Source organism: Tachypleus tridentatus, chromosome 5 (genome assembly GCF_004210375.1).
Source record: "Tachypleus tridentatus isolate NWPU-2018 chromosome 5, ASM421037v1, whole genome shotgun sequence".
NCBI classification, from domain to species: domain Eukaryota; kingdom Metazoa; phylum Arthropoda; class Merostomata; order Xiphosura; family Limulidae; genus Tachypleus; species Tachypleus tridentatus.
Window position 1 is genome coordinate 5,674,551 of NC_134829.1, and position 27,127 is coordinate 5,701,677.

Sequence of the window (27,127 nt, forward strand, 5' to 3'; positions counted from 1 at the left end):
TAAAAGTGCATAATAATTTAACTGAATCTCACAGCTGTTTAACAATGATTAAAGCAGTAATCATACTGTCTAGTGATTGCCTTCATACTTGAAATACTTGAAAATTTAAAATGCTCTCACAACATAAATATTTACATTTTCAATACAGCAATTTTCTAGTTTGTTTTGTTTTCAAAAAGTACTAGGTAGTAGTAGTCATAAAACTAATTTAATGGATATTTTAAGGGTTTTTAGATGGCACCAGAACAATGATGCAAGAGATCTGTAGAGCTTTGATGTACCATAAATATAGAAAATAAAAATACAATTGTTAGCAGGTCAGTTACAGAGTCTGAATATAATGCTGTCAAGATAAAAACATAACTGTTTTTCAAATTATATTTTCAATCAAATATATGTGTAGTTAAGTCTTGTAATAATTTAAAGTATACTTAACCAACGAATCTGCTGAAAGAAATACAAACTCGAAAAATGAACTCTGTAGTTTCCTTTATCTGATAATTGCAAGAAAAAATGTCTTTATATAAATTATAGTAAGCAAGACGTCCATATCTATAGAAACCTTTCACGAGGACTGTATGAATATTATAAAATCGAGGTTTACCTATCACCGAATTAATGGACGATATCTCATTAAACAGGGTTAATTTGTTGCTTCTGCTATTTACTGTAATTCTTATGAAGGGTTTGAACTTTGATTGTCGTCAAAAACAAAACAACTAAAGTGAAGAATGTATACTGTACATTTATTTGTAATTTTTCATCAAACATATACATAGTATAAAGCTTCTGTACTCGTTCATACCAATATCAAAGGACTAAAGAGGAAAAGGTCATACTTGACTCTGAAATTTCTAAGCAAAGAATGTAATCACTGCCACGTGATGTTTTACGGTGGAGAGATAGAATGAACATGAGGCGATCACTTGTTCCGGTTCGAGTCACTGTATCTGATCCTGAACCTTACATACATACACATACGTACATACACAAAAATGCTACACATGTACAGAGCAATCATGAGCACGTGCAATCATGAGCACGTTTTTTCACGAACATACCTAAATAATTTCTGCCCAAAATTCCAGTCATCAAATTAACTAATTGTTGTTGCGGACTTTGGGAAATGACTTTCCTCGCAAGTGTTGTTAAACTGGTATTTGGAAATCCAAGTCATTGAATAAGATTCAAGCAATTCTTTAATTATGAGACAGAAAAAAAACAACAAAAAACAACCGAAAACTGTGTGGGTTATTTTTATACCAGAGTAAAATCTACTTTAAAATTACAATGAAGAACAGTATTTCTCTGCTGTAATACGTGTTACCTTCACTACTTCCATTTGTAAGAGATATCAGAGACCAAGTCATTATCTTTCTGCTGTTATTGAAATAGATAATTCATTGTGCTGCTGAACAAACGTTTATCAGTAACTGTTCTTCACATGAGATTGCCTACGATATATAGTAATACAACGTTTTTTTCTTAACGAATGTATACATACAAGAACCAGTGCAAAATAAAAATATCTAGCAATAAATACAAGTGGCTTATGTACCTCCACAACCAATATAATGGCTTCAGGATTCAGGTTTGAGTCTTTACGATCTCTACATCTTGGCATTTCCATGTTTAATTGTCTGGGAGGGGCCACATTAAGAATTCTGCAACACAGTATTCTGTTTTAAGTTGGTATTTTTTGGCCCCAGACCACAGAATCATTGCACCAGTCAGGAAGAGATGTGGCTGAAAAAAAGTCTCATGGTGAAATTTGAAAACAAAGCTCCTAGAAAGTTTCACTACAAAACTGTTGAACCTACAGAGTTTGTGTCACTACTGGTTTCACAGTTCTGTGAACATTCGTACAACACATCAGCAATAATTGATGCAACCCCCTGGTCCAGAATCTGAGACATCACCAAGTTCAGAAGCCTCTGCTGATGTTGCACAAAGAGACGCTGGTTTTCTGGCACACGAGAGAGACAACGTAACGTGAAGGCTGCACGACGTACCTTCTCTAAGGTTGTTCCCATGAGTTCTGGATTTTCACGTAAGGCATTAATGCCCTGGATGTTGGCAACCTGAAGAGCACTCTGTTCTGCTTGTTCTACAAATATCAACAGGTTGGAGATGCAACAGCTTTGCAAAGCAATAGCCTTTGCAATACCGTCATCAGCTTGAGCAAAGCTCGAAAGAATTACCAAAGAAAATTCCCGCAACACCTGGTCCTTGTTACGATTGAGCGACTGGGCTAAAAATGAGAACAGTTTCTCAATTCGACTCCAAGGAGGAGTAGCAAGGAGTAGATCGACGTTACTATCATGAATGGAAAGCTTACACAGGGCTTCAAGGGACAGACGTTGAGGAGACAGGACGGAGTATACTGGTTGTGTTGGAAAAGGGTCCTGGGCATAAGAGGATGGACAAATTGCCCAGTGAAGCAAACCATCCAGAATCGGAAGGCTGATCTCTTCTGGAAAAGGTGCAAGATCCAACTGACCAGCGATGTTAGCTAGAGTTACAAGTGTGTTTTCTCTAAGTAAATGAAGCATATCCCACCACCACTCTTGTTCACCATTTAAGCTACTGCAAGAATCTGTCACAGAAAAAGTGTCCGTCTCATCTTCACGGTCATAATGTTGTTGTGATGGCTTGCGATTTAGGTGGATATGATGCAGCAGTAGAAGTTTTCCAATAATTAGAAGAAATCCAGCATGTTTGGACATTTCAGAATCATTTCCTGGCACAAATGAGAGGTTTCTAATGAAAGTCGAAAGACATAAACACCGACGAGACAAACTCTCCTGCCCATCTCTCACTAGACAGAGCGATGGTTCATCTCGGTCATAGGTTTCTTTTTCTAAGTCACAGTCGTCGGGATGTCGTTTTCGAGGTAATAAAGAACAACGTATTCTCAAGCTCTGCTCTTCTGCTGTGCTACTATTATCGTTCTTATTTTCCATATCTTCTTTGGGTTTGAAAGCTTGTTTTTCCTCTTTAACAACTACTTCCTTTTCCATACATTCACAGTTACTGTTGACATCAATTTGATCCAGGTTACAACACTGTTCAGAATGTTTACTGACAGTAACAGGTGCTCCCTTTAACTCACACAATTTGAAATTATCTTTTATCACAGGTTCGTTTTCACAACGCTCAGCAGTCAAGGTTTCAGATCTATATTCTGCGAACACAAACAGGTTTACCCCTGAAGCTTTGTTCGTCTTCTTCTTTCAGAGCAGTGGAATTTTTCTCATCCATTACTTTCACAAAACTTACATAGCTTTCCATATTTTCTAAGTGAGTCTGGATATGATGAGTAGTGTCTCCACCACCACACTTCCAATGGTCAACACCACTCTCAAACCCTTCATGGAAGTCCCACTTCTTTTCCGAGTCTGTAAGAAAGAGAGCATCATCTTGTTTGCTTCCCACTGTTTTTCCACATCTTGTTTTCTCTGTATAATTTTCACTTTTTAATACAGACAATTTATCTTTTGTGTTGTCATCTTCTTTCTCGTTTTCTTCAGAACTGACCTTAAAGGGTACAAACATGCAGTTTTTATTTCAGTTTCTGAGCTAATAGACACACTCACGCTCATATCCAACTTCCAGCTCATTACCAAGACCAAAAATGAGAGACAAACAGCGACGGTAATGCTCCAATAACACTTCTAAAAGACCAGGAAGATGACCGAGTCCAAAGTAGAGCATACAGTTGTCATCACAAATCAACACTGAAAGGACATCTAATGCCCAGGTACTTTCAACTAAAAGTCCAGACTTTAAAGACATCATGACTCTCCAGGGATCCACGGGACTCACATCTTTAGCAGTGATGCGTCTCCTTTTAGTGAGGATTGGTAGCACTCCTTCCACGGTGTTACATGGAAAGATTGTTTCCTTTTTCAGAGTTGGATAAGGATAATGATTGGCCTGGCTTGTTCCTGGGTATGGCTAAACAAAGGATAAAGAAAAAGTGGGTATTGAGTCTCATTTCAAACAATTCAGAAAACTTAAATTTGACAAAAAAAAAAGTAATATATAACTTCCCATTCCAGATACTTATATCTTAAGAAAACTGTTGACAGCCATTTTGTGAACTCACGATTTCCTCATATAATTGATTTTTGTTAAGTGTTAAACTACATGGGCTATCCCTGTTGGGCTTACTACAAGGATCAGAACCCAATTTTCAACATTATAAGCCCTCAGAGGTAGCCCTAAGATTAACAATAAGACATTGATGGGTGAAAAGGTATTATTGGCTCTACACATAAAAATTTATTTTTAAAATAAGACATTCATTTGTTTTAATTTTTATTTTCTCAAATTCATTTCTATACTGGAAATGTGTAAAACTAAAAAAGTGAACATGAAAATATGTTTTTATGTCCTACTTTATTTTGAATTTTTTAAAAAACAGTCTCTTATAAAATCAAAATATGCTAGCAATTCATTGTTAAAAACATCTGACATTATTTGTTTCTAACAAGGGTGGTGGCCTTTCAAACAGTTTCCCTTCAGATGTTGTAGAGGCAGTAAGTGTAAGAAAACATTTTATAATTATAAAAGTGATAAGGGCTGACTTTAAAAAAAGTTATATTTATTTCATAGTTTTAATCTATTTTAGAGGATGGAACAGCCAAGAAGGACCAACAGGTCCCTTGTTCTCCCAAAATGTTATGTTCAACGGTTACACTTGAGTCAACTTTCAAGAAACAGCTTACTGGTATTCTTTTGTTTGGAAAACACATCCTATCTTGTCCATACTGTATTTTGTTTGGCATGTTCACTGATGAGTAGCCTGTAGTTGTAGGATAAGCAGACATCTTCCAAGTAGTGGAGCCTGTTGGGGATCCACTCACCCCCTGAGGTCCATCCCAACCCTCTCGACGGGCTGGTGGATACTGCTGGTAATTACCATCTCTTGGCCAGCCTTGATAACAAAATAAAAATCTTAACATACGACAATTTACATGAAAAATTAAATAAATATGTTATTTTTGCTGTGTGACAATGAACATGTTCAGTAATTATGTCTTCAGTTCTGTGTATCTCTTTCACAACACAGTAATATCTGGCTACACTAAACACCGATGAAGTTCACATAATCTATTGCAATGAGTATTCTTTACTCTGCATGACACAAAGTTTTAATGTCTTACATTCAAAATTGAATTTAACTACTTTATGTTATACTGATTATATAAGTATGAAGTTCTTAATTCTATATTTTATAAATGACACATCTTCCGTAGGTATCTTCTGTTCCATCTTTTATCTACCACACCTCCAGTAACTACGGTGTTAAATGAACATTACTTACTACAATATTGTCATTACTGAGCTACCAAATAGAATACCAGACCCCTCGTGCCACATCTTGTCTTTCAGAATTTAATAGTTTTATCTTACAATTAATTATATATTTTACAGAGCTACCAAATAGAATACCAGACCCTCGTGCCACATCTTCTCTTTAGAATTTAATAGTTTTATCTTACAATTAATTATATATTTTACTGAGCTACCAAATAGAATACCAGACCCCTCGTGCCACATCTTCTCTTTCAGAATTTAATAGTTTTATCTTACAATTAATTATATATTTTACAGAGCTACCAAATAGAATACCAGACCCCTCGTGCCACATCTTGTCTTTCAGAATTTAATAGTTTTATCTTACAATTAATTATATATTTTACAGAGCTACCAAATAGAATACCAGACCCCTCGTGCCACATCTTGTCTTTCAGAATTTAATAGTTTTATCTTACAATTAATTATATATTTTACAGAGCTACCAAATAGAATACCAGACCCCTCGTGCCACATCTTGTCTTTCAGAATTTAATAGTTTTATCTTACAATTAATTATATATTTTACAGAGCTACCAAATAGAATACCAGACCCCTCGTGCCACATCTTCTCTTTAGAATTTAATAGTTTTATCTTACAATTAATTATATATTTTACTGAGCTACCAAATAGAATACCAGACCCCTCGTGCCACATCTTCTCTTTCAGAATTTAATAGTTTTATCTTACAATTAATTATATATTTTACAGGGCTACCAAATAGAATACCAGACCCCTCGTGCCACATCTTCTCTTTCAGAATTTAATAGTTTTATCTTACAATTAATTATATATTTTACAGAGCTACCAAATAGAATACCAGACCCTCGTGCCACATCTTGTCTTTCAGAATTTAATAGTTTTATCGTACAATTAATTATATATTTTACAGAGCTACCAAATAGAATACCAGACCCCTCGTGCCACATCTTCTCTTTCAGAATTTAATAGTTTTATCTTACAATTAATTATATATTTTACAGAGCTACCAAATAGAATACCAGACCCCTCGTGCCACATCTTGTCTTTAAGAATTTAATAGTTTTATCGTACAATTAATTATATATTTTACAGAGCTACCAAATAGAATACCAGACCCCTCGTGCCACATCTTCTCTTTCAGAATTTAATAGTTTTATCTTACAATTAATTACATATTTTACTGAGCTACCAAATAGAATACCAGACCCTCGTGCCACATCTTGTCTTTCAGAATTTAATAGTTTTATCGCATAATTAATTATATATTTTACAGAGCTACCAAATAGAATACCAGACCCCTCGTGCCACATCTTCTCTTTCAGAATTTAATAGTTTTATCTTACAATTAATTACATATTTTACTGAGCTACCAAATAGAATACCAGACCCCTCGTGCCACATCTTCTCTTTAGAATTTAATAGTTTTATTTTACAATTAATTATATATTTTACTGAGCTACCAAATAGAATACCAGACCCCTCGTGCCACATCTTCTCTTTCAGAATTTAATAGTTTTATCTTACAATTAATTATATATTTTACAGAGCTACCAAATAGAATACCAGACCCTCGTACACATCTTCTCTTTCAGAATTTAATAGTTTTATCTTACAATTAATTACATATTTTACTGAGCTACCAAATAGAATACCAGACCCCTCGTGCCACATCTTGTCTTTCAGAATTTAATAGTTTTATCGTACAATTAATTATATATTTTACAGAGCTACCAAATAGAATACCAGACCCCTCGTGCCACATCTTCTCTTTCAGAATTTAATAGTTTTATCTTACAATTAATTATATATTTTACAGAGCTACCAAATAGAATACCAGACCCCTCGTGCCACATCTTCTCTTTCAGAATTTAATAGTTTTATCGCATAATTAATTATATATTTTACAGAGCTACCAAATAGAATACCAGACCCCTCGTGCCACATCTTCTCTTTCAGAATTTAATAGTTTTATCTTACAATTAATTATATATTTTACAGAGCTACCAAATAGAATACCAGACCCTCGTGCCACATCTTGTCTTTCAGAATTTAATAGTTTTATCTTACAATTAATTATATATTTTACAGAGCTACCAAATAGAATACCAGACCCTCGTACCACATCTTCTCTTTCAGAATTTAATAGTTTTATCTTACAATTAATTATATATTTTACAGAGCTACCAAATAGAATACCAGACCCCTCGTGCCACATCTTCTCTTTCAGAATTTAATAGTTTTATCTTACAATTAATTATATATTTTACAGAGCTACCAAATAGAATACCAGACCCTCGTGTCACATCTTCTCTTTCAGAATTTAATAGTTTTATCTTACAATTAATTATATATTATACAGAGCTACCAAATAGAATACCAGACCCCTCGTGCACATCTTGTCTTTCAGAATTTAATAGTTTTATCTTACAATTAATTATATATTTTACAGAGCTACCAAATAGAATACCAGACCCCTCGTGCCACATCTTGTCTTTCAGAATTTAATAGTTTTATCTTACAATTAATTATATATTATACAGAGCTACCAAATAGAATACCAGACCCCTCGTGCCACATCTTGTCTTTCAGAATTTAATAGTTTTATCTTACAATTAATTATATATTTTACAGAGCTACCAAATAGAATACCAGACCCCTCGTGCCACATCTTCTCTTTCAGAATTTAATAGTTTTATCTTACAATTAATTATATATTATACAGAGCTACCAAATAGAATACCAGACCCTCGTGCCACATCTTGTCTTTCAGAATTTAATAGTTTTATCTTACAATTAATTATATATTTTACTGAGCTACCAAATAGAATACCAGACCCCTCGTGTCACATCTTCTCTTTCAGAATTTAATAGTTTTATCTTACAATTAATTATATATTTTACTGAGCTACCAAATAGAATACCAGACCCCTCGTGTCACATCTTCTCTTTCAGAATTTAATAGTTTTATCTTACAATTAATTATATATTATACAGAGCTACCAAATAGAATACCAGACCCCTCGTGCCACATCTTGTCTTTCAGAATTTAATAGTTTTATCTTACAATTAATTATATATTTTACAGAGCTACCAAATAGAATACCAGACCCCTCGTGCCACATCTTCTCTTTCAGAATTTAATAGTTTTATCTTACAATTAATTATATATTTTACTGAGCTACCAAATAGAATACCAGACCCCTCGTGCCACATCTTGTCTTTCAGAATTTAATAGTTTTATCTTACAATTAATTATATATTTTACTGAGCTACCAAATAGAATACCAGACCCCTCGTGTCACATCTTCTCTTTCAGAATTTAATAGTTTTATCTTACAATTAATTATATATTATACAGAGCTACCAAATAGAATACCAGACCCTCGTGCACATCTTGTCTTTCAGAATTTAATAGTTTTATCTTACAATTAATTATATATTTTACAGAGCTACCAAATAGAATACCAGACCCCTCGTGCACATCTTCTCTTTCAGAATTTAATAGTTTTATCTTACAATTAATTATATATTTTACTGAGCTACCAAATAGAATACCAGACCCTCGTACCACATCTTGTCTTTCAGAATTTAATAGTTTTATCTTACAATTAATTATATATTTTCTTTTACCAAAAAGAAAGCCAATGTTTTCACCTACCATTGTGTTCTCAAAAGTTAGTAACCAACTTATATCTAATACAACTTTGATTACCAGAGGGATCACACAGATAACTGAAATACTACCATTAGTATTAAAAAAAGGTACGTTTAAATGTCTTTGACAGCAAAAATCAATACCCGGGTAAGTACTCTAATTTTTGTTTTTCATGTTTATTGTTATAAAAGTAACTAATACTAAAAATATTTCATGAAGCCCACATGAGAGCAGCTTCGAATAGCTCTTGAGTAAGGTAATCTGATAGCATAACATGAGCTGCACATTCCCCAAGTGGTTTACAATTTATAATACCATGGATAGCAGTAAGACATAGCTCAAAAGACAATTATAAATACATGTTACTGTTAGCAATTTAAAGCTACTTAAAATAAACGAATGTACTTTCACGTTACATTTGAAGTCATTCTAGAAAGGAAAAAAGCATGTAATTTGGGTTTATTTTGACTTTTTATGGTGTGTGTTTTCTTATAACAAAGCCACATTGTGATATCTGCTGAGTCCACCGAGGGGAATCGAACCCATACTTTTAGCATTGTAAGTCCATAGATTTGCTGCTGTTCCAGCAGGTGACTTTTTTTTTTATGATTACATGGTAAGTCAAATTGATCAGCCATGTATAGAGTTAAGGCAGAGAAAAATAACAGATAACTTATTAAGTTTTACTGAAAACAAACATCTAAAATGTGTTTAGGATGTTTTAGGGGTTACACATATAAAATGTGAGATTTCTGAGATGAAGGAAAGTATTTTTAACCTTGAAACGAAAATCATTCTGCACACAAATTATTTCAAACAAATGCTTGATACAGTCATGAACAAACCTAAACAAATGCTTGATACAATCATGAACAAACCTAAACAAATGCTTGATACAGTCATGAACAAACCTAAACAAATGCTTGATACAGTCATGAACAAACCTCGTTTTTAGTTTATTAAACATACTTCACTAAAACTAAGATTTTTTGTATGTTAAAGACTTACAATGTTTACTGAAAGTCTGCCCAATTTTGTAAAGATATACATACCATATTATAAGTTAGTAGCATAAATCTATAGTGATTCTGAATGAATACAAAGAAGTCATGTGGTCAGTCAAATTGACCAAGTCCATGTCGAGAGAGTTAACAATGAGATTTCTTTGGAGTTTTTTAATTTTTTTAACAAGTCATTATTTTCAAAATCAAGTATATATGTCATATGATGGCTGTAACAGATTTGAACATAAGAAATCGTATTTAAAGGTTATGTAAGAAGTAAGCAGAAGTGTCCAATAAGATATATAAATAGTGAAGTTATCACACAAATACAATAAAGAAAACCAGTTATCTTTACTAAGATAACCGTAAAACTAATTTTATCCTAAATAAAAACACAGTACCTTATATCTTGTGAGAATTATTACATATAGTTCATTTTATTGTACTCTATTCTATTACTCACTTTGAGAGGTTGTTCCCAAGCTGGATGGAACCATGCTCTGTGGTCTTCTGTAATACTGGTTGCGATCTAAGTATTTCAAAACACAAAAAGCTTTACTTTCAAATTTCTACACTCTTCATTAAATTTTATTTGTTCTTTTAAACAGTGCCAAATGTACTTCAATTTTAACTCTTTATATTAACTCAGTTTTTATTACACAAGCTTGTTTGTTTGTAGCTACAATGGTATTTCTGTGCTGTGTCCCCTGTGGATATCAAAATCCAATTTTTAGTGTTATAACTATTAAAACTTACATTGAAAGGTATTACCAGAGATGAACATTTCTGAGAAATGTTTTTTATCTCACCTCCTTGTGTTAGGTCATAGCTTCCCACTTGGTACTGATCTGCTGGGGGTCTCATGTATTCATTTGTTTGTTTTCCATACATGTCTTGCTGATGACCTATCTTGTTGGGTGATGACCCATCTTGTAGGTAGATGCTCTGCTGGTTTTGTTGGTAATTCTATGAAACCAAAAAATAATGGACCATTAACCTATTCTTGTCAACAATATACTATCATCTGTGCACTTATTTTTTAACATTCACTAAATACTAATATTTGTTACGTATGTAACTAGTATAGACTACCAATGACAAACAAAAATAGACAAGTACAGACCACCAAAAATGAAAAGAAACAGATAAGTACAGACCACCAAAAATGAAAAGAAACAGATAAGTACAGACCACCAAAAATGAAAAGAAACAGATAAGTATAGACTACCAACGATGAACAGAAACAGATACATATAGACTACCAACGACGAACAGAAACAGATAAGTATAGACTACCAACGACGAACAGAAACAGATACATATAGACTACCAACGACGAACAGAAACAGATAAGTATAGACTACCAACGACGAACAGAAACAGATACATATAGACTACCACTAATGAACAGAAACAGATACATATAGACTACCACTAATGAACAGAAAGACATAATTATAGACTACCACTAATGAACAGAAAGACATAATTATAGACTACCACTAATGAACAGAAACAGATAAGTATAGACTACCACTAATGAACAGAAAGAGATAAGTAGACTACCACTAATGAACAGAAAGAGATAAGTAGACTACCACTAATGAACAGAAACAGATAAGTATAGACTACCACTAATGAACAGAAACAGATAAGTATAGACTACCACTAATGAACAGAAACAGATAAGTATAGACTACCACTAATGAACAGAAACAGATATGTATAGACTACCACTAATGAACAGAAACAGATAAGTATAGACTACCACTAATGAACAGAAACAGATAAGTATAGACTACCACTAATGAACAGAAACAGATAAGTATAGACTACCACTAATGAACAGAAACAGATAAGTATAGACTACCACTAATGAACAGAAACAGATAAGTATAGACTACCACGAATGAACAGAAACAGATAAGTATAGACTACCACGAATGAACAGAAACAGATAAGTATAGACTACCACTAATGAACAGAAACAGATAAGTAATTTCCATTAATGAACAGAAACAGATAAGTAGACTACCATTAATGAACAGAAACAGATAAGTATAGACTACCACTAATGAACAGAAAGGGATAAGTAGACTACCACTAATGAACAGAAAAAGATAAGTAACTTCCATTAATGAACAGAAACAGATAAGTAGACTACCACTAATGAACAGAAAGGGATAAGTAGACTACCACTAATGAACAGAAAAAGATAAGTAACTTCCATTAATGAACAGAAACAGATAAGTAGACTACCACTAATGAACAGAAACAGATAAGTAGACTACCACTAATGAACAGAAAGGGATAAGTAGACTACCACTAATGAACAGAAAGGGATAAGTAGACTACCACTAATGAACAGAAAAAGATAAGTGACTACCATTAATGAACAGAAACAGATAAGTATAGACTACCACTAATGAACAGAAAGAGATAAGTAATTTCCATTAATGAACAGAAACAGATAAGTAGACTACCATTAATGAACAGAAACAGATAAGTAGACTACCACTAATGAACAGAAACAGATAAGTAGACTACCACTAATGAACAGAAACAGATAAGTAGACTACCACTAATGAACAGAAACAGATAAGTAGACTACCACTAATGAACAGAAACAGATAAGTAGACTACCACTAATGAACAGAAACAGATAAGTAGACTACCACTAATGAACAGAAACAGATAAGTAGACTACCACTAATGAAGAGAAACAGATAAGGCACCTGTAAGTAAGTAGAGTTTGTATAAGTGATAAGTTCAAAAAATGTTTTTATTTGTACAATTCTGTACCAGTAACTGAAATCAATACTACCAGTTGTCAGCATAGAAAAGATAAAAGCTTCCATTCTCAGAATGTTTATGTCAATTTAACTGAAACTGCATAGGCTGTCTGTTGGATAGATCCTATAGTGGAGAAGACTTAATTTATATGATTTCAAACTTACTACATTCATTTACATGAAATAAGGAGTAAAATATACACAAAAAATCAGTTGAGTTACAAATGTGTGATGTTTGGAATTTCACAAACAACTACATGAGGGTTACTGTCCCCAATTTATAAATGTAAGACTAGAATAAAGACAGCTACTCATTACTACCCATGTCAACTCTTTTACCAATTAATAGTAGAATTGGCTATTATGCTATAAAGCCACCATGGCTGAAAGGGCAAGCCTGTTTGGTGGGAAGTGGAAATGAACCTGCGACTCCCTAATTAAGAGTCGAGTACCGTAACCACCTGGCTGTATGAAACTATTTAAACATACAATGTAGAACCTAGTTCTTTATAATACTCTATAACATGTTTAATGTACCAAGAAAATTAGTTGATTTATTTAGACCTACAACAGAGAGATGACATTGTAAATATATACTGAATGTTATGAGTTCCGTACGGAGACACCTGCCTGTATGTTGCTTCTTTTTGTATATATGATTAAAGTTTAGTTTTCAATTATTATCATGGAATTGGTTTGTTTATCATATTTTGGCAATAGGTCACTGTACCCCAAAAACCACATTATCTGAAACACAAAAAAACACTTAATATTTGTGTTTAATAGTTTTAATAACAAAGAAAAATCACCACAATATTAAATAAAAGCAGTTGGTTACACAAAAAGTGGAAAGTTTATTGAAGAACAAAACTTAACTCCAAAAAAGAAACCTTGATGTAATGTACATAACACAAAAAACAGACCATAATCCAAACAGGTGCAGCTGTTCAGAGTAACGGTTAACATAAAACTGTGTACTAGGAGAACACTGCCCAACTCTTAACCTCATTACCAACAAAGGTTACAGAAGTTTCATATTTGACCACAAGATAATCTAGGAAAACACTGTCCAACTCTTAACCTCATTACCAACAGAGGTTACAGAAGTTTCATATTTGACCACAAGATAATCTAGGAGAACACTGTCCAACTCTTAACCTCATTACCAACAGAGGTTACAGAAGTTTCATATTTGACCACAAGATAATCTAGGAGAACACTGTCCAACTCTTCACCTCATTACCAACAGAGGTTACAGAAGTTTCATATTTGACCACAAGATAATCTAGGAGAACACTGTCTAACTCTTAACCTCATTACCAACAGAGGTTACAGAAATTTCATTTTTGACCACAAGATAATCTAGGAGAACACTGTCCAACTCTTTACCTCATTACCAACAGAGGTTACAGAAGTTTCATTTTTGACCACAAGATAATCTAGGAGAATACTGTCCAACTCTTAACCTCATTACCAACAGAGGTTACAGAAGTTTCATTTTTGACCACAACATAATCTAGGAGAACACTGTCCAACTCTTAACCTCATTACCAACAGAGGTTACAGAAGTTTCATATTTGACCACAAGATAATCTAGGAGAACACTGTCCAACTCTTAACCTCATTACCAACAGAGGTTACAGAAGTTTCATATTTGACCACAAGATAATCTAGGAGAACAATGTCCAACTCTTAACCTCATTACCAACAGAGGTTACAGAAGTTTCATTTTTGACCACAAGATAATGTATGTAGATATTACAAATATCCATTCAAGTTCAGACTTTTATAAAATCAACATTGTATTTCTGTATTTCATGTTCTCACCATTGTGGATTTGTAATGGAAGCATTGAAGTTGAATGGAATGGATCTCAATTGTTAAAATGTATCAAACTTTAATTACCTAATGGTAGAAAAATGAAGAAAAACAAAGTTCACGTTATATCTTCAAACCAACAATACACGGGTTATGGTGTGTTTATATTGAAAAAGGAAGACAAGATGGCACAAAATTAAAAAAAAAACAAAGTTCACGTCATATCTTTAAACCAACAATACACGGGTTATGGTGTGTTTATATTGAAAAAGGAAGACAAGATGGCACAAAATTAAAAACACAACAAAGTTCACGTTATATCTTTAAACCAGCAATACATGGGTTATGGTGTGTTTATATTGATAAAGGAAGACAAGATGGCACAAAATTAAAAAAACAACAAAGTTCACGTTATATCTTCAAACCAACAATACATGGGTTATGGTGTGTTTATATTGAAAAAGGAAGACAAGATGGCACAAAATTAAAAAAAAGAACAAAGTTCATGTTATATCTTCAAACCAACAATACATGGGTTATGGTGTGTTTATATTGAAAAAGGAAGACAAGATGGCACAAAATTAAAAAAACAAACAAAGTTCACGTTATATCTTTAAACCAACAATACACGGGTTATGGTGTGTTTATATTGAAAAAGGAAGACAAGATGGCACAAAATTAAAAAAACAACAAAGTTCACGTTATATCTTTAAACCAACAATACACGGGTTATGGTGTGTTTATATTGAAAAAGGAAGACAAGATGTGTTCAAACAAGTACAAAGAATCCTTATTATGATCTTTAACTATTTCTCTCTCTCCTTTACTACTTGTTAAGTTAGTGTGAGTTCTTTTTTCTTTAGTTGATGAGAAACCTTTATCATCTGATTGTAAATATATGTAAAAAACATTTCGAATCCTAAATAACGCTGATGAAAAAATATTCATTTTATTACCTGGTAGTTACAGTGACTATCCAGTGATTGTTGACCTTGGACATACTGCCCTTGACCTGAAGCTTGTGGGGGTCCAGAATGAGGAAATGGTGTTTGGGCAGAAACTGGCCCCATGGGTGCTCGCCCTGGTAGATGCTACCAGGTTGGACCCCCGTACTCTCACGACTATGAGATAACATTTGCTGGCTGTGATATCTTTGAGAAGGGTAAAGGTTAGGGTCAGACTGAGTAGGACCCATCATGCCTTCAGGTTGGGTAGCTGGTCGTGGCCCAGCAGGCATTTGTTGCTGTTCATATCTAGAAAAATATTAGATTTTACATTAAGTGTCATAACTTTTAAAAACTGTTGAAGTCACAGCAAAGTTTGTAACCTAAGTGACACCTGCAGTGTGTGGGCTTTACAGATCTATGATCAGTTAAATTCATTTCACAGAAAAGTAAAAAAAAAAGATAAATTTGAAGATAGAGATCAGCTATCCTGAATTTAAAAAAACAAAATTCCATTTAATTATTTAAACATATAATGGCATTCTTTAGTTCTTGATTTTAAACATATAATGGCATTCTTTAGTTCTTGATTTTAAACATATAATGGCATTCTTTAGTTCTTGATTTTAAACATATAATGGCATTCTTTAGTTCTTGATTTTAAACATATAATGGCATTCTTTAGTTCTTGATTTTAAACATATAATGGCATTCTTTAGTTCTTGCCACCTTTCAGCTCTTAAAATTAAACCTTGTTTACAACTTCTACTACAACGCACATTAAACCGTCTCACGTAATCTTGTTACATAAAACTTAGAGGAAATTCAAATAAAAATTTAGAATAATTAGATAATATCTTTGAAAAAGAGTATCACCTGAAAGGAACTGATAAGTATATTACCAACAAAAACAATTTGTAAAGGTAAAGTATAACAAGCATTGATTTTTCTACAAGACACAAGAATGGAAAAGGAACACATCCACTGCAGGACCAAACCACATTACAGAATTTCACACAGTATCAGAACTACCTTTCTCTGTCATAAGGTACTTGGTAGGAATATTGAGAGACTTGAGAAGCAGCAACACGGTTAGGTGGGAAGGAGTTGGGAAGACTGAGGTTCTCCTGCATCATGTTCCTGTGTCTGTATGTCCCTTCAGAAGGAGGCATCATGGCAGACTGGCTTCCATACTGTTCATGGAACTGGTCAGTTGTTTGACCACTGCTGAAAGTGACAGAGCCTCCACCATATGGCTGTCCCATCGGATTCACTGGTGGTTGATCGTACCCATAAGAGTTAGGCATGGGCTGACGCTGATAGTGCATGCTACCAGAAGGAGGGCCTGCCATGCTGCCATCTTGAATATGGTTAGCAGGGGGTGGACCCTGCGGATACCCAGAATGTTGTCCTTGTACGCCATGAAATTCAGAGTTTGGCAAAACACCTGAAGCAGCATGCGAACTTTGCCCAGGGTGGGAGTAGGGTCCGGGATAATTACCCTGAACGTAGCCATCCATAGGCTGGTTATTGGAAATAGGATGAAGAAATGGTTCTTGGACATCTGTAATACAAAAGTAATTATCAAAATAATACAAAAACTTACTTGTTTTCATAATCTATCTGCAACACATAACAAAATTAAACACACTCACATTACTGTCAATAAAGACTGTTATATTACAACTGTTATACTTCTTTGAAAAATAAACATCAGAAAATATCTCACCTTTTCTCTTATAGAGAAAACAAAACTAGAAATGTTAATCTCACTGTACTTAGGAGTTTCCATAAGCATTGTGAAATACTAAATTCAATACTACAGACCCCACATATGTAAAGTAACCCTTACTATATAGTACTGTAAGTCCATATTCTAGAAGTAAAAAACCTACCTTCAGTGTTTTATCTACCTATCCAAAGTAAAAACCCACCTTTAATGTTTCACTCACCTATCCACCTCTAGTAGGCTAGCTGTACTGATACAACATATCAAAACCTAATTTTTAGTTATTTCAGACCAAGTGCTAAGTCACTGGTAGAGGGTAAAGCAATCATGTGGTACTTAACAGGATATGGTATACTTATCTACCTAGATATAAAACCATATATTACAACGAAGCAACCTACTTGAAACTAAAACTCGACTAGTGAATGAGTACAGCTAATTAAGTAAACTTTTCTCACACTCTTTATTATAAAGAATAAAAGCATAGGGTTCCCTCCTAACAATATTTATGACCTCAGCCCCAGTAATACAAGGTTCAGCCAGCTTCGGAGACATGCTATTAATAAATTCATACTTTACACTAATAACTCAAAACTATCTTCATAATAAAAGCTTAAAATGTTTAAACAATAAACTTCTTAAACATTATGATAATCAAAGTCATATTAAACAAATAATGAAGTCTGTTTACAAACACAAGTTGCTAGCTTCAAGTAATTTCATGGATTTAAGGTTTCTTCACTGCTACCAAAAGAAATGTTAAACTACTTTAATAAAAATGTCTTGAAACCAATTGATAGCCACTAAATAACTACAACAGTGTAAACATCTGAGGTGAAGTGCTACAAAATACTGTTTAGTACCAATAATACAGCCATAACCCAAAGATACAAAATATTAAATAAATTAACCTGCATTATAGAATAAGTAGATAAAACCCTGATGTTACAAATTAATATAACAATGTAAGTGTAATAAAAACATTACACATTTTGTGACACATGTCTATGGAACTAATCTGACTTTTAATTATTTTGTTAAAACAAATGCAACTGGCAACATAAAGTAATAAATAAGGTTAATTTTTCTGCAAAACATCTGTAAACAAACTGAGATTGGAATAATTTCAACAAGGGTGTACAAAGCAGGGAAGAGAGATCCCCACTTTTCAATCCATCCCAGTAAATATTACTCTTGAGTGAAACTAAAAGTGTGTAAACCTTAGTCCAGAATCCAAGAACTTTGAGATGCCCTGGATATAATGAGTGTCTGTGGTATATAGACCTTTGCTTAACTCAATAAAATAAACTGTGGGGGCCCCACTTTTAATTTGCCCCCTACAGTTCTACAGAATGGTAATAATAAGACTGGTCATTAATTATTTCTGAAATAATTTTAGTAATCAGTGCGTCATATATCAGTTTCACGCCACTTCTGAACACTTACGTATCATGTGACTACTTTCCACCAGTAGTACCACACCATCTGTAATAATACAGCTAGTTCCCTCTGCTATTCCTGCTCAATCCTCACTTTTGAGAATTAGCAGGTACTAGAAAAAAAATACAGTTATCAGCGGGGAGGATGCATGTGAGAGGGTGTAAGTACCTTTTCTGAAATAACCTGAAGCTAGTTTTCCAGATTGCAAAGGTGGACAGTCAGTATATGTGTACAAAAAACATGAATGTGGTTAGAGATTAGAATGAATCACATTGGAATGACTACATTCTTCACCCATGAAAATAACATACAACTGGTGGAAAATGTAGTGTTTGCATGAACTATAAGACAATTAAAAAGTTGTGTGATGTATAATGAAATAAAAAAATGGAATAATAATTGTGGACCATGTTACTCATACCCAAAACTCCAACCGTAAGTACACAGAGTGCCATACATCAAACAGATGGAATTAGGTAAATGAAGTGAATACATGGCCATACTTGTACAAACTTCTAAAACTACTGTGGGAGAACCAGACATTCAGTCTTGGCATTACTTCAACTCAACTTTAGGAATAGGGCAAACTCATATCTCACTCAACCATAATGCAGAGTAGAGACATCCTGTATTCAGTTATGAGGAGGGCAAGCAGCAAGCAGATGTCACAAGTGGTCAAGATACGTAACAATCAAAACTTATATAGGGAAAGTGCTTACTGAAATAAAATTTAAAAGTTTAAAGAATGATAAGGCTCATGATAATATTTCCCTAAGGGTTTTAAAGGAGGTCAAGAACTGGATATGTGAGCCACTTGCCACAATTTTGTGTAAGTCCTTAAACAGTGGACAAGTACCAATCGATTGGAAAGTAGCTAATGTCAAACCTAACTTCAAGGTAATAAAAGTTGTCCCAATAATTATAGACTTATTAATCATACATCAGTTGTGGGAAAAGTTTTGGTAACTCTGATAAAAAAGATATTTTGCAAGGTCATTTAACAAAGTTTAGAATTTTATTGGGAGAGTCAACGTGGTTTCACTAAAGGAGAATTTTGCCTAACAAATATTTTGTGTAATTTGAAAATGTTATTGTTTATGTAGATGACGGTAAGGATGTAGATTTGGTGTATCTGGATTTTTAGAAATTATTTGAAAAGTTGGCACATAAAAGACAAATAAACTTATCTCTATAGTTGTGGAGAATAAGTTAAGTAACTGGAGAGAAGAACAGCTCAATGGAAAAAAGCAGAAAGTTTTTATGGATGGAGTTCAGTCAAACTGGGTTAATGTTACAAGTGAGGCACCTCAGTGTTAGGACTAGTGCTCTTTTTGATGATGGAGTTCAGTAAAACTGGGTTAATGTCACAAGTGGGGCACCTCAGTGTTAGGACTAGTGCTCTTTTTTGATGTACACCAATGATATAGATGGAGGAATGGCCAATAAATTACTATAAGTTGTTGATGATACTGAGGTCTTGAGTGTTGCTGGTTGTGAAAACTGCTGATTTACAAAAGTATTTAGATCATTTAGTGAGTTGGACAAATAAATGGTAGATGGTTTTAATTGATAAATGGAAGATAATAGATGTGTGTTATCATAATTTGAATTATGAGTATAATCTAGTGTCATAAAAGCAAAGGATCTCAGTGTAATTGGTGATCAGTCTCTGAAGTCACCCAAACAGTGTACTACTACTAGTGATAGCAAATACATGTTTAGGTTGTTCTTACAGAAATATTGAATACCAGTCTTAAAAGGTTAGAATTTCATTATACAAGTCACTGGTTAGGTCACATTTGGAGTACTGTGTTCAGTCTAGGGTTCTTTATCTTAGTACAGACATTGAATTGTTGAAAAGAGTTTACAGGAGGGTTAGGAAAATGACACCCAGGATAGAGGGGTTGTCATATGAGGACAGATTAAGATCCTTATATTATTGTCTATTGTTAGAGGGGATCTGATTGAAGTGTTTAAAATTATAAAAAAAAACTGATAATATTGATCCATCAACATATTTCATACTTAACAGTGAGAATTATAAAACTAGAGGACACAAATACAGATTTGGGGAACATAGATGCCAACTTCAGTTAAGACAATTTTGTTTTATAAATAGGATGGTTGGCCTTTGAAATGGGTTGCCTCAAGATGTTGTGAAGACAGTAAACTTGAATGATCTTAAAAGAAAACTTGATAGACATGTGAATGTTTGTTTTGTTTGTGTTTTTGAATTTCGCACAAAACTACACAAGGGATATCTGTGCTGACTGTCCTTAATTTAGCAGTGTAAGACTAGAGAGAAGGCAGCTAGTCATCACTACCCACTGCCAATTCTTGGACCACTCTTTTAAAAAACCCATCAATAGTGGGATTGAACGTCACATTGTAACGTCCCCATGACTGAAAATGCAAGCATGTTTGGTGCGACAGGGATTTGAACCCTTGACCCTCAGATTATGAGTCGAATGCCTTAACCCACCTGGCCAATATGTGCATGATAATGGCTAGCTTTAAATTGTTTTTTTAAATTTGGTTTTTTTGCTTAGAGGATGAGACAGCCAAGATGGACAAAGATGTCCCTTGTTGTCCTTAAACATTATTTTATATTATTAATAATAAACTAAAAAAAAATTAAAATTAATGTAAGGATTACATTTATTGAAATTAATGAAATAATAACCAACACCTAATTAAACTAAAGTAACTTTGATAATAAAACACCAAAACATCTAACTTAAAAATCCAAGCACTAATTACACAAAATACACAAATCTTCTTCTGTGTGTAAAGATGGGTAAAGTACATTAGAACTAGGCCTTTCATAGGTATATCAACCTAGAGTGAAGAGTACATGTTGAAAACATACCATAAATAACCCTGAGAAAACCAGAAGCTAGAGAAAAACAGGAGAAGAACTAGTTGAAGGCTGGTAAATGGGAAAAGATGCTTGGAAAAAGGAGACAAGTGGCAAGTCAGAGTGTCTTCTTTATCAGTAAGTGTCACATTGAAAATAGAAAGACAACTCCAGTTGAATGCAAGCCTCTAACTCCCTGCAAACCAAGGAACGTATGTCCTTGGTAGATAATGTAGTCCCGGTGTCCCAAAAACTTGTGCATTGTTGCCTGTTGCTATAATATCATTGTCAGCCACAGAAAACCTCAAATTCATTCCTAAGCACGTAGAATTAAGTAACAAGAAAATTTTGATTTCAAATTTATAGAAACAAATGAAACCAAACACAAAAATTAGATATTGTTACAGAAACTTTCTTGGAAATGGCTATAAAAAACTGTAATCACACAGAGATTAAACATGTGTCTAAGCTAAGCCATGCAAAGTGAGTATTAAGTAGGAATACCAGAGGGAGCTAGTTGTGCCATTATGGGTGATGCAATACCATTAATGGAAAGTAGTCAGTCACATGATAAGTACATGAAACTGGTGGAATATTGAGACTGATGCACTGATTAGTAAAATTATTTTAGAAATGGTTAGAGGGCAATCAACAATTGATATAGCTTTCTGTAAGAGGGGCATGACTGTTTTGGAATTGGTACTTTTGTCTATGTGAAAACACATGGTTTCTCAGTAATCAATATATATGAATACCCTAACATACTTGAGGCAGGTGGAGGATTCTTGCTTTTCTTCCTTGAAGCCATCAAGACTTGTTGAATGATTGGCTGTGGATCGACACCACCCCTATCAAACTTGCATTCAAACGGCAACAAATGCTTGATATATTGTTTACGTAGAGTGTAAGCTGCACTTGATGAAGCTCCAATTCCAACAGATCCTGCAATAACTTTCCAGTGCTTTGATTTTGTCACCTAAAATTACATACAACAAAATATACATCATGTAAGAGGCAGTCTAAATAAAGTGCAACTTCCCACATAAACTAAACAAGACACAGCTGACCAGTGTAAAACACTAGCTAAAATATTTAAAGTGTTCCAAGTTTATTCAATTATGAACTTAATTCAAGGTAACAAGTGGTATTCCAAGACAACTACTTTTCAACTCTACTCAGCATAATAAACAAGTTGAGTTGCAAGGTGACCACTTTATCAACTTGATTTGAGGTAGGAAGTAGTGTATCAAAGATATTACTTTATCAACGTTTCTAAATTATCATAACTACAGCAGCGATTGTTATAATTATGTAATGTGATTTGAAGCAAATATCAGTCTTAAGAAAAGTGTATATGTTTGCAATGTGTTTAAATTGAAACTGGGTGTAATATCTTAGAGTATTAATTATTTCCTCAAAGCAGCAACATCCATTCGACATAAACAATTGTTCTTTGTGGACACTTACGTCTACAAAACCTCCGTTCTCTTTCACGCACAGATATAGTCGATAAAGGTCCAGAGGTTGCTTGCTGATTGTGGGACACTGGTTCAGGGAGTACCACGCCTCGCCAAACATGATCAACTTGTCAAGAAAAGCGTATGCTCGGGTCGCCAGACAGATCATAAAGTTTCAATAACCCATCAGGTCTCTGGAAGAAACAAAAATTCACATTAAATGAGAAAGGAAACCACCTAGAAATGAAGCATATTTACAGCAGGGTAACAATGGGACACAAAAACTATTACAGTTCAAACTTGAAGAATAATTGTCTTTTATCATCAAAGAAATTTACAGTAGTGTTTTCAAGTGTAAGCAACAACACAGAGGTAAACTTTAGTCAAACTGAGATAACAAAGGAAGCATGATGAAACTAAAACCAAATTTTACAATAAAAATTTAGAATTTTAAATGTTAAAAACAAACACATCAACTATCCTCATCAGCAATGTTTACTTAGAATAAAAAATAAAAAACTCTACCTTGACAGTATGATGTTCATATCCATGGCTGTTCACAGTCTAGGGAGGAACAAGAGTTACCAAGTGTTAGCTAATTACTTTTTAAAACACAATAAAACACTGAGAGTCTATCACTAGAAGTAAACAAAGTATTATGCATATACTGACAGGTTCTCATCACTAGAAGTAATCAAACTACTATACGTATACTGACAGGTCCTCCTCATCACTAAAAGTAATCAAACTATTATACATATACTGACAGGTCCTCCTCATCACTAGAAGTAATCAAACTATTATACATATACTGACAGGTTCTCCTCATCACTAGAAGTAATCAAACTATTATACATATACTGACAGGTCTCCTCATCACTAAAAGTAATCAAACTACTATACGTATACTGACAGGTCTCCTCATCACTAAAAGTAATCAAACTATTATACATATACTGACAGGTCCTCCTCATCACTAGAAGTAATCAAACTATTATACATATACTGACAGGTTCTCCTCATCACTAGCAGTAATCAAACTATTATACATATACGGACAGGTTCTCCTCATCACTAGAAGTAATCAAACTACTATACGTATACTGACAGGTCTCCTCATCACTAAAAGTAATCAAACTACTATACGTATACTGACAGGTCTCCTCATCACTAAAAGTAATCAAACTATTATACATATACTGACAGGTCCTCCTCATTACTAGAAGTAATCAAACTACTATACGTATACTGACAGGTCCTCCTCATTACTAGAAGTAATCAAACTACTATAAGTATACTGACAGGTCTCCTCATCACTAGAAGTAATCAAACTATTATACATATACTGACAGGTTCTCCTCATCACTAGAAGTAATCAAACTACTATACGTATACTGACAGGTCTCCTCATCACTAAAAGTAATCAAACTATTATACATATACTGACAGGTCTCCTCATCACTAGAAGTAATCAAACTACTATACGTATACTGACAGGTCTCCTCATCACTAAAAGTAATCAAACTATTATACATATACTGACAGGTCCTCCTCATTACTAAAAGTAATCAAACTATTATACATATACTGACAGGTTCTCCTCATCACTAGAAGTAATCAAACTACTATACGTATACTGACAGGTTCTCATCACTAGAAGTAATCAAACTACTATACGTATACTGACAGGTTCTCATCACTAGAAGTAATCAAACTACTATACGTATACTGACAGGTCCTCCTCATCACTAAAAGTAATCAAACTATTATACATATACTGACAGGTCCTCCTCATCACTAGAAGTAATCAAACTATTATACATATATTGACAGGTTCTCATCACTAGAAGTAATCAAACTACTATACGTATACTGACAGGTTCTCATCACAAGAAGTAATCAAACTACTATACGTATACTGACAGGTCCTCCTCATCACTAAAAGTAATCAAACTATTATACATATAATGACAGGTTCTTCTCATCACTAGAAGAAATCAAACTATTATACATATACTGACAGGTCCTCCTCATCACTAGCAGTAATCAAACTATTATACATATACGGACAGGTTCTCGTCATCACTAGAAGTAATCAAACTATTATACATATACTGACAGGTCCTCCTCATCACTAAAAGTAATCAAACTATTATACATATACTGACAGGTCCTCCTCGTCACTAGCAGTAATCAAACTATTATACATATACGGACAGGTTCTCCGTCATCACTAGAAGTAATCAAACTATTATACATATACTGACAGGTCCTCCTCATCACTAAAAGTAATCAAACTATTATACATATACTGACAGGTCCTCCTCATCACTAAAAGTAATAAAACTATTATACATATACTGACAGGTTCTCATCATCACTAGAAGTAATCAAACTACTATACGTATACTGACAGGTCTCCTCATCACTAAAAGTAATCAAACTATTATACATATACTGACAGGTCCTCCTCATCACTAGAAGTAATCAAACTATTATACATATACTGACAGGTTCTCCTCATCACTAGAAGTAATCAAACTATTATACATATACTGACAGGTCCTCGCTCATCACTAGAAGTAATCAAACTATTACACATATACTGACAGGTCCTCCCCATCACTAGAAGTAATCAAACTATTATACATATACTGACAGGTCCTCCTCATCACTAGAAGTAATCAAACTATTATACATATACTGACAGGTTCTCCTCATCACTAGAAGTAATCAAACTATTATACATATACTGACAGGTCCTCGTCATCACTAGAAGTAATCAAACTATTACACATATACTGACAGGTCCTCCCCATCACTAGAAGTAATCAAACTATTATACATATACTGACAGGTCCTCCTCGTCACTAGAAGTAATCAAACTATTATACATATACTGACAGGTTCTCCTCATCACTAGAAGTAATCAAACTATTATACATATACTGACAGGTTCTCCTCATCACTAGAAGTAATCAAACTATTATACATATACTGACAGGTTCTCCTCATCACTACATTAAATATGAGTTAGATTTTAGAAACAAGTGAAATATATTTTAATAAAGCTTACATCCTAACACATGAAGGGTATACCAAGCAACCAGTACTAAACTGTTTCAATGCATCCTTAATTTAAGTTTGTTAGTATTGTACTGAAAGTTGTAATGACACTGAGATAATCCAGAATACTACTATACTTCACCTTGTATCTGTAAATATATGAAAACATCAAAACAGAAATCATTTCTTTAAATAACACAAAAAGGAATAAGTAACTTAAACATATGTAGCAATTACAAGTTGAAGTCAATAATCACAGCAGATATGGAATACTACTCATGGATTAACTGAATGACATGTCAAATAATACTCAAGAACCACTGACTGACACATGGAATATTACTCATGGATTAACTGAATGACACGTGGAATAATACTCATGAACCACTGACTGACACGTGGAATATTACTCATGGATTAACTGAATGACACGTGGAATAATACTCATGAACCACTGACTGACACGTGGAATATTACTCATGGATTAACTGAATGACGCATGGAATAATACTCATGAACCACTGACTGACACGTGGAATATTACTCATGGATTAACTGAATGACACGTGGAATATTACTCATGGATTAACTGAATGACATGTGGAATAATACTCATGAACCACTGACTGACACGTGGAATATTACTCATGGATTAACTGAATGACACGTGGAATAATACTCATGAACCACTGACTGACACGTGGAATATTACTCATGGATTAACTGAATGACACGTGGAATAATACTCATGAACCACTGACTGACACATGGAATATTATTCATGGATTAACTGAATGACATGTGGAATAATACTCATGAACCACTGACTGACACATGGAATATTATTCATGGATTAACTGAATGACACGTGGAATAATACTAATGAACCACTGACTGACACATGGAATATTACTCATGAATTAACTGAATGACACGTGGAATAATACTCATGAACCACTGACTGACACAGGGAATATTATTCATGGACCACTGACTGACACATGGAATATTACTCATGGAT

The 27,127-nt window shown here is 33.8% G+C and overlaps 1 pseudogene across 1 annotated transcript in view; it reads right to left on the reverse strand.

Moving 5' to 3' along the window:
* Positions 1–1,649: 1,649 nt before the first annotated feature.
* The window catches only part of LOC143251264 (trithorax group protein osa-like), a 120,973-nt pseudogene continuing 95,495 nt past the window's right edge, over positions 1,650–27,127 (reverse strand). Inside the window, exons 9-18 of the transcript XR_013028552.1 lie at positions 23,566–23,604; positions 23,051–23,234; positions 22,349–22,559; positions 16,590–17,121; positions 15,570–15,866; positions 12,073–12,106; positions 10,813–10,969; positions 10,467–10,532; positions 4,731–4,939; positions 1,650–3,957 (exon numbers count right to left, since the gene is read on the reverse strand). The product of XR_013028552.1 is annotated as a trithorax group protein osa-like (transcript). The remainder of the gene's footprint in view (positions 3,958–4,730; positions 4,940–10,466; positions 10,533–10,812; positions 10,970–12,072; positions 12,107–15,569; positions 15,867–16,589; positions 17,122–22,348; positions 22,560–23,050; positions 23,235–23,565; positions 23,605–27,127) is intronic.